A 10,084-nucleotide genomic window follows, 5' to 3' on the forward strand; every position below is an offset into this window, starting at 1 on the left:
CCCCCCCCCAAACACTGACATGTAGGCCTTGCCCACCTTACCTCTGAATTCCTGGTCCCTCTAGGACCCCCTTGGCCTGAGTGAAACAGCTTCATTGGCTGGATACAGCCACAGGCCATCATTGACACCCCTGTTCTAAAGGATGAGGCTTCATACTAAGTATTTCCCTTGGTAATCCTGCCCATCTTTTCAGAAACAGCTTTGGTTACAGAGTTGAAGCCACCATAAGCCTTTCACAGGGATACTCCAGGCTGGTTTAAGACCTACATAAGCCATCAGTCCTAACCAGATAACCGCAACATAAATCCTGCAGGTGGATTGTGGCAACTACATTTCAATCAAAACAAAACAAAAATACAGGATATTATTCAATTGATATAGTTGGATTTCAGGAGAGACATGCACAATGCACGTGGTAAAAAACACACACTTCAACAATGTTTTCTGAAAAGAATCCTGGGTGATAAGTTGAAGGAGCCCCTCAGTTTATTGTGGGTTTTATTTAGTGTATATTGAGCTCCCTCCCAAAGGCTTTCCAGTTGTAGCTCCCAAGCCTCAGGAGCCCTCCATACTAGAGCTTGTCACCCACTGGCATCTGTTTCACAAGCTTTCTACCCAGAAATGTCAAAGAACCAGCTACTAACAAAATCCACCTGTACAAGAATTGCCTTTTATATTCCCTAGCAAGTCTAGCTTCTAGTAATATACTCCAATCACCTAGGAAAATGGACTAAATTTGCAACAACTCAACCCATGCCCTTCAAAGTTCGCTTCCCTTGTTACAGATATCTTTGGGAAAGAGGTTTTCTAATTGTTATCGTATGCATGTGGAAACAAAAGTGCATTTGCTGCATAGCTAAAAAAACTGTGCCTAAGAGTTGGATAACAAGGCATAGGGGAAAAAAAACACGAACAAAGACTTTTTTTGCCTGATTTTTGAGGTTTGCACAGAACTGTAGGGTTTTGTGTATAGAAGTTTTTAGCTAAAAATGAAGACAAGCATGTAATTAAAATCACATATGCATATTTTAACTTTATGCTGTGCTATAATCCTATAGTGTCTGCAGACATGTGTCAGCATAGACTAGCATGTGTAGACAAAATGGGGGCCCTAAATTGAAGAAGCAGTGGTTTTTTGAAAATGCTGCTTCAGTTTAGGGCCCTTTAAACCCCTGGGTTGTGCACACACTTGTGCATTTACCTGCCTGTCTGGTAGAGGGGAGGGGAGGGTGAGCTGCCAGTGGGTGGAGCAGTCCCTGGGCTGCGGGGGCTGGTGCTTCCCTCCACAGCAGCAGTAACCACCCCCCCACACACCTCCGGCAGCACCTGCCTGCAGGCACCTGGCTCGGGCTGTCCCAGGGAGCACCGCAGCTGCAGAGGGAAGCACTGGGCCTCAGTGCAGCTCAGGCAGGTAGGCTCCAGGAGAAAGAAAAAGGAGAAAAAAAAATCACTGCTTTATTTTTTTTCTTGGGTGGAGCCTGCCTTCCTGGGCTGCTGCTAGGCTGCCTGCACGGGCTTTCTGCAGAGCCCCTGAGCTGTACAGAGCCTGGTGCTTTGCTCTGTAGACGCAGGGCAGCAAACTTTAGGTGCTGTGCCCAAAGTCATTTAAGGTGTTTTATGCCACTGAATTTGCTACAGCAGCTGGAATTACTACACAATATGGCACCAACATGTATAAACACCAACACCATTAAAGTGGTGCAAAAACATTTAACCCACTTTAAAGTGTCATACACACATGCCCCTCATTTTGTCTATACACAGCCAATATGTATATATGTTACTATATAAATATATGTATACACAGTATATATTCATATAAAAATGGAAGATAATATGTTTTTTAATGTGATTTTTAAAATACAGACAAGAAATATAAACATTAACATTTTTATATAGTAAAACGGTACTAGTAAATGTGGTGGCTTATTAAATGTAATGTGATCTATCAAGATTAGGACACACACACTTTGGTGCCTTCCATCACTCAAACATAGCTTGTATAAAAGGATTTTGAGGAAGTTTCTTCAAGCCCTTCTTAGCCAAATTATACTAATTTAACAAGAACATAGTAAGCATCATCATTACACTTCAAAGAGGTAAGCAAAATAATTGACCTTTTCATCCATGTTTTCTTCCATATACATGTGGAAACAAGCCCAGAAGACTGAAGCCTTTTGAAGCTGAACACTAATCTCTGGCAGAACCAGGAACAGAAGTAAGAAAAAGCCAAGAAGAAGATATTGTGTCAAACAATTAATTCTTTTGGGGGTCTAGCATAAAGTTCTTAAAATCTCAGAACCATGAGTTATTTCCCAGAGTATATGGCATATGCAATATGTTGGTACCGGGAAGTTCTAAAATAGGGCTTTGTTACACAGAAATTTTGGGCATCTCCTGGAGCTCTTAAGACCTAGATTGTCCACACATTAACACCTGAAACTGGTTTTAAGCACTTGTTGCTTATACAGCTCAAAATCACAGGCAGACAAGGTTCTTTGGGTGAATCTGGTATCTTTTATTAGACCAACTTAAAAAGTTGGAAAAAAAATTCTTAGCATTCTGGGGTTTAAAAACCCTTTGTCAGGCTGAAGAAGCCTCTGCAGTTGGGGTGTATTCTTCCTGGATAGTAAAGAAGCCAGGGGCTGGGCTGGTATGCATGCAAGACTGGCAGTCAGTGAAGATGTAAATAGAAAAATCATGGCAGTCCAGATCAAGATTATCTGATCAGTGCTACCCAGCTTGTATTGCACTAAGGTGCAGCCACTCTAGGCTACACCTTCGTGTAAACACCTCACCCATCCCCTCTCCCCAGCTGACCCAGATTGAGCCCAGTTCCTGCACCCCAGATCTCTGCTCCACTGACTTCCTGCTGCTGCCAGTGCTGTCTGCCCAGGGGAGCAAGCAGGGAAGACTTACACTGTCTGCCTGGCCACTGCCCCTGCTGCTCTCTGGGCCAGAAAAGCAGCAGCTGGGAAACAGTAGCAGCCCAGCCAGCAGATTAACCCTTCCATGCTTGCTCCCTTAGGACAGACAGCACCAGCAACCACAAGTAAGTAAGGCCCCAGGGGAAGGCAGGGGAGAAGCCTGGATTGGGCCTGGGGAAGGATTCTTACCTTTCAGCCCTCCAGGCTCCTGCTGGCCTAAAGTGTGACTGCTCCAAACTTGAGCTAGTACTAACACTGATCAATATTTGGGTGGCTCACAATATAAAGTGTAACAAGGCCCACAGAAATGCAACAAATACCACTATTGTAATATTATTACAATATTTCAGTGACAGGTTTTTACAGCCTTCCCAAAGGCAGAAACTATATCTCTTCTCAGCTTTATATGTATGTCTCTGCCCAGGAGGTATAACAGAAGGCCTTAGGAAGCTTGTAGAATAGGCCTCAATAGATTCCAATACAGGATTTTCTTTGAGGAGAGAAAAAATACAACTTTTCTTTTACTCTTGGTTAATGTTCCGCCTTTGATTTCCTTCTTGTTTGGCTTTGATTTAATTTCCTTCTTGTGCATATTAGGGAATAAAGCTTAGCAATAGAGCATTTCCAGCACTCCAGGCAACTGGATATGGACAGTCACTGTCTGCTCTTTTAATCTATAAACTGAAAAGAAAGCCAAGGGAAGAGGGGAAGTTGTTACAGAGGTAGACTTCACTCCTTCCAGCCCTTTGCACTGCACATGCATAGACCCTGAATAGTTGAGCTAAACCTAAATAGGGTGGTTTTGATCCTTGTTTGAGGGGTTAAGTAGATTGCTAGAAACAAGCAGCTGCTCTTTCACTCTGTTGCAAAACATTTTCAGATAGCTCATACTTTGGCTGTAAATGATGTAATAGTGTCTGGGAAACAAGAAATTGCTGAGTTGAGGTTATTGCATCAACTTAATGGTTAGTTCTTGGGCTGGTAGCACAAAGTTTAGCTCTCAGAATTGTGAGCTATGTCCCAGAGTGTGTTGCACGTGCTGCAGTACTTGGGCACCAACCAGTTCTGATGTGCGGAGTTAAATTGCTTTCTTTAGAGCATGATCAACAACCCATGGCCTGCAGGCCGGATCTGGCCCATAGAGCCCTTGGAACTACTAGCGTGTGGAGCTGTGGCTTCAGTGGCATTCAGCAGGGAGAAGGAGGGAGGAGGCTTTAGTGGTGGAGGTGCTCTGCTCTGCCCATACCATGCTGCAGCTGGGCAATGGAGAAAAGTGGCAGAGGCAGCTTGGTCCTAGTTCTGGCATGTCTCAGACCTGAGTGGGATCTTTCCAGTCCACAGCCAGAAAACATTGCTGACCCCTGCTTTAGAGTGACATAGATGTTACAATTAAAGACATGTTTTTGCAAAATCTAGTTGGTTTAATAAATCACTTCTACCATCAGTTCTGATTTAATAGATGTTACAGTGATACTTAGGCTGAGTTCATTTTGTGAGGGAACGTCTACAGATACAGATACGGGAAATGAAAGAAAACCTTGGCATTTTGTATGCTGATTGCTTACTGGATAGCCTGCTTCTGTTGACTGCATATTTGGACTCCACAAATTTAAAATTTGAGTTTAATGCTTAGCACCCATTTGGTTTAAAAGTTTAATAGTAGATATCTTATGTATTAATTACATGTATTTAGCATATTAGCTTGCATACCACGCACACATTTTCCCCACAAAATTAGTCATCCAAAACTGGGGAGGGCAGGCTAAACAAGGTGCTGGTATATTTGTGCAGAATGGAGGCATGGGGACACTGGAATGGCTACCAGGAGCTGGCTTCCTCCCTGCATAATGGAGGATAGCCAGAGTTTGCTGCTCTACCAAAGGCTAGAGGTTTAACCCCATTGCAACCATTGCTGAACTGACAGTAGTTTTTGGCAGTGGCAATGACAATCTGTTAGCCCTTTAGTTCAATTAAGAACTCTAAATTACTGGATAAATATTAGATCCTGTACCCTTGTCAGATGCCTTAAGAAGTACATTTCAGAAGCCTGTACTCATCCAAATAAACCCTTATTTGGAAGGTTAAATAATAATTATATATTCCTCCAGACAAATGGCCTAGAAAACATGCTGACAGTTACTGACCCAATATTACCCCTATATTTAAAATGATACAGATTTACAAATTAAAGATGCCAGCATGCAGACAGATATGCTGCAGTGAAATCTTCTCAAACTTCTCCTTTTCTGAGACTAATTTTCTTGAATAACACCCCCCCCCCAAATTTAAGACACACACCTTGTTTTGTGAAGACAGAATGAAAATAAAAATACCTTAAATACCTGGGGTACAAAGCTACAAAGAACAAGACTGCATTACTATACTGCAGTTCACTCAAATGAGATGTGCAGTTGTTCTGAGCAGGTGGTGTTAGACCCCCATATACAGACAAGGATATGTTCTTGTGGGAAGAATGAGACGGACTAGTGAGGGCCAGGTGTATCACAAATTAGCCCTTCACCCTCTACAAGGGCCTTCCCTGCCGGATGTGCTGGCCTGCTTTCTGCTCCCTGTCTGATTTGCCACTGTGCTGCCTGTCCCCTCTCTGTTCTGTTGCATGCCACATATAGAGGCTGCCTGTGCCAGGCACAGGCTGGCCAACCCTTGAGATAGATAATTTATATCCCTATTTGTGATCTTACTCATTCTTTGAAGAAATAAGAGGAAAATAAATACCTCAATTGGTGGAAAACTGAAGAAAAAAAATTTGCTCCTCTCTAACTTACAGCCTGTCTTATACTCCCTAGCTGTATTTGCATTATTTACACAAATAATAAGTGTCAAAATCAAGTAAAATTCCCATTTTTATTTTTATATTTTGCTATTATATATTGCCTCATTTTATGAATTTTTTGGTGTCAGACACTTTTGTTTTAATTTTGTTTATACTGGTAGTATGTGTAATCTTACTGTATGTTTTTACCAACAATCATTGCGGCAGGGCACTGTTGGTGCCTGCCACTTCAAGGGCTGAGCCAAACAGCCGGCAGGTGCTTGATTAGGGGCAGCCATTTTAGAACTCTGGCCACCTATATAAACAGAGCAGCTCGCTGCCGGCAGGCCAGGCAGGAGCGTTGCCTGGCTGTAAGTCTGTATGAAACATCTTGGAGCTAAGGGCAGGAGCTTAAGGGGATGATTTGGAGGCTCCTGGTTATGACCTAAAACTACACCCTGCCAGGAGTGGGTGGCCTGGTGGGGCTCCCAGTGGTGCGGGAGCCCCCAGGAAATGCCAGGCCAGTTATCAACCTGGTGAAAGGTGGGTTGGGGCATCTTAACCCCAGCCCCCACAACACTGTGGGTACAAGGGGGCCAGGCACAGCTATGCCCACCTGAGCCCAAGGACAGTGTAAGACCCAGATGGGGCCAGGCACAGCTATGGCCACCTGAGCCCCCCCTGGGGAGGGAAGCCCTGCATCCCCGGCGGGGAGGGGGTAGAGATGAGAAGCCCCAGTGAAGGGAAACCAGAGGGCTGGGAGCCGTGTGTGTGTGTGTGTGTGTGTGTGTGTGTGTGTGTGTGTGTGTGTGTAGAATTGCCTTGGGAGGCACCAGGGCAAGCTTGGACCTGGTTGGGTAATTGGCTGGCCACTACCCCAGTGAGGGTTGCGGGAGAGGCCCGAAAGATGGTACGTCTGCCACCCAACGTGTGCGCTAAGTAAAGCCTATGGCGAAAGGGGCCTGCTCCAAGAGGGAGCAAGGTGGTACAAGTTGTTGGTGTGTGAAAGAGACCCTGTGAGAGAGGATGGAGTGTAAGAGGAGGGCAGTATGAATGTGCATGTGTCTGAGGCCTGACAATGAGGGCTAAGCTTGGTCTGGCTGTAAGCCAGGAGCATTGTCACCTGGATGCCATCTGCGAGGCTTGGGCTATGGTGTAGGGGAGGAACAGAGCCCCAGATAGCACCCCCTGACATTGGGGCAAGAATGGGCAGCCTCCTACCTAATTAACACCATAATTACTTATCATCAAGGCATGGCAAATGAGGAGGCGGGAGGTTGGCCCAGAAACAGGTGGGTGGGCCTGATTGCCCCCTGTTACGATCATAAATCATATAATGTTAATATATTACATATAATTTTAATGTCATTCTTACTGCATTTACTTACAGCCTTTACTAGAACAACTACTACTACTACTGGGAAAATCTTTTTATCTTCATTCTGTCTTCACAAAACAAAGTGCATCTCAAATTTGGGGGTGTGTTATGCCAGAAAATATGGCACTCCTTAATTTAATTCTTTGTTATTTTACTTTCTAACTTTCCAACTTCAATATCAGATTATATCATATACTCACAAAATGAAGGAAAGACCAAGACACTTTAGCTGCCTGCCGCAACCCCTTCTTAATTTTTTGTCTTCACTTTTCACATAGTTCAACTTTCACCACCTAATCATTTAATTTCCAAATGACTCTATACCTTTCTCACCACATTCTTTCCCTATTCTGTCCAAAATATTTGTTAAATTTATTGATTTGGATGAAGAGATTGTACCTTAATTCCTGTTTTTATCTGTTTCATTTAAATATTTCCTTAAACTTTAATTTTTTTTCATCCTGCTGACATATAGATAAAGGCTAAAGGCTTATTTATGTCATCACTCATCATAAAGTCTCTATTTATGTCTAAATCCAAATTGAGCATCAACTTAGATATTTTCTAGAATACTACATTTAATTACATTGAGCATATTTTATTTAACTTTAAAATATTGTCATGCTATACAAAGCTCCTATAATCATTTTCAAAAATACAATTCTTTGTTCCATTGTTAAATTTCAATTTCTGTCTAAATTTTCCGTGGTTTACCCCCGTGGCTTGCTGAAAGGATATTTACAAGTATATGTTCTCTCTGAGCATGTGTGGCAAAAATTCTGGCCAGCTCATTAAAATTTGTTTAACAGCAGAGAACTTTCCATAAGAAGATACAACCTCTCCTCAATCCATTTTTACTTGAATGTTATCCTGGAAGAGATGTTATCAGAAAGTGGTTTTCCATAGCTGTCACACTTAGCTCAACCTATTTAATTTCAGGAGCTGTTTCTGCTAAATTTAGTTTACTTTTGTGCTTTATTTTGAGTCTTTGCTATTAAACGTATATTGCTTGAAGCAAGTTGTTTGTCAGCACAGTGTGTTATAAAATCTGTGTGATGATGGCACTCAGATTTATTTTATAGCCCAATATGTTCAATGCTCTCTGTACTCTGGTAGTGTAGATAACATTTAACCCTGTTTCTTACTAGTTTTATCTTGCTAAAATAAAATGAAATAGTAACTCGCCTTTTCTGTTTATAAACTGTTTTCTTAGACATATACCTGCTGTCAGCTAGTCAACATGGGTAACTAGCACAAGGTAATTTGGGGTTAGGCTGTATTCTGTACAATAACGTAATATTTGATTACCATATTCGCCAGAAGCACGGGTAAATTTAACTTTTCTCCAGCAGGGAAGATCTGGAATTCTGATTTATATTTAGCTATGAGCAAACTGATATGAGATCCATAAAATCAGGAGTGTATAACTGAAAATGAACTCTTAACATCTGGTGAAGTAGGTTTCCATGAAAGCTCATGCTTTTCTGAAACAGAAAGGCAGAAAGCTTCAGGGAGGCATGAGCTTTGAACCTCTTGGTTGCTAATACTGCCACAGGTATTAAAAATCTTCTCTCCTTTTTAGCGGTTTTGATGTTCCACTAATCAACCTAACCTTTCTTATGGGAATTTTGCTGTCATCTACCTATTTCTGGTCTTTCTCCTCCTATTTCACAACTATACAGACTTTTTAGCCCTGCCCTTTCTCTGTACAGCAATAACACTGCGGGGAAAATCCCTTTTATTCTACCTTCCCAAAAGCAAGATATGCAAGTAGTATAATGGGAGCGGGTCTTGTTAAATGTTAAGCCCTGCCCCTTCCCCCCCCAGCTGCCATCTTGGTCACCATCTTGGGACTGGAAGTCTTGCCTCATCACATGGTGTGTGACATCAGCAGTCCCACCCCTGGCTGCTATGTTGGCTGCCATGTTGGCTACCTTGATGGTACCATAATCCCCTGCCCCCATCACATGGTCTGTGACATCACAAGTCCCACCCTCCTGGCCACCATGTTGGGCACCATGTTGGTCCCAGAAACCCCTGCTGCCTCATTACATGCCCCTGTGACATTAGAAGGCCTGCCCCTTAACTGAGAAATGCCACCCCTCAAGCTGCATGGCTTACCCCAGGACCCCAGAAGTTTAGTCCCCCTAGGCGACAAGGCACAGGTATGGCCCTCTAACAACTTGCTCCGTCACCCTCGACCAATCAGTAGGTGGGGCTTCAGGGGCATCGGACCTCCCCCAAGAATGGTGCTGAACCAATTGGAGCAAGTAGAAGGTTGGGACCTAGGCTGGAAGTCCCTGGCCTATCTCTTCTCCAAATCCTGTTGGGAAAACCCTCCAAACCAGGCCGCATGTTTTCTGGGACCATGCTAATGCAGACAGAAGCAAATATGGATTCTTACACTACTCTAGTAAGGCCCTTTGTTTCTGCTTTACCACCAAGGCTTGCCAGATCCCTGCCAAGAAAACACTACTGTAGTAATGGTTCTGAGGAGAGGGAGATTACGAAGAGTAGCCCAAGTGCTGGCTGAGATGCCTCATGCCCAGAACAGATTCTGAGGATCCTGGAGAGTTGGGGTCAGTGCTGGATTATGACATGCTGAGGCCCTAAACTATGTCTAGTTTAAGAGGTCCCATACAATACATACATTAGATTATTTTTATATTTTTCTCATAGAAGAAAATATTCATATTTAGAGAGTCATTTTCCCCATATCTCCTTTATCTCCTTTATTTACCAACTGATGATTATTATAAAACTTGATATTGAGTCAGGTTTTTTTTCTGATTTAGAGGCCCCTCAGATTGTGAGACCCTAAACTGTAGTTTAAGTAGCTTAAACCTAGATCTGGCTGGCATTAGGAGGGGTGACTCATGCTGGACACCGAGGGAGAAGATGTCTCTGAAGGAGCAGAGGCACTGGTGAGTGACTTGAACTGTGGGTGTAGGGGACCCTTAGGGGAGTTGCTGGTGGGGGGGGGGGGGCTGGGGGGGGGGGGGGGTG

This window comes from Alligator sinensis, unplaced genomic scaffold (genome assembly GCF_000455745.1).
Source record: "Alligator sinensis unplaced genomic scaffold, ASM45574v1 scaffold123_1, whole genome shotgun sequence".
NCBI classification, from domain to species: domain Eukaryota; kingdom Metazoa; phylum Chordata; order Crocodylia; family Alligatoridae; genus Alligator; species Alligator sinensis.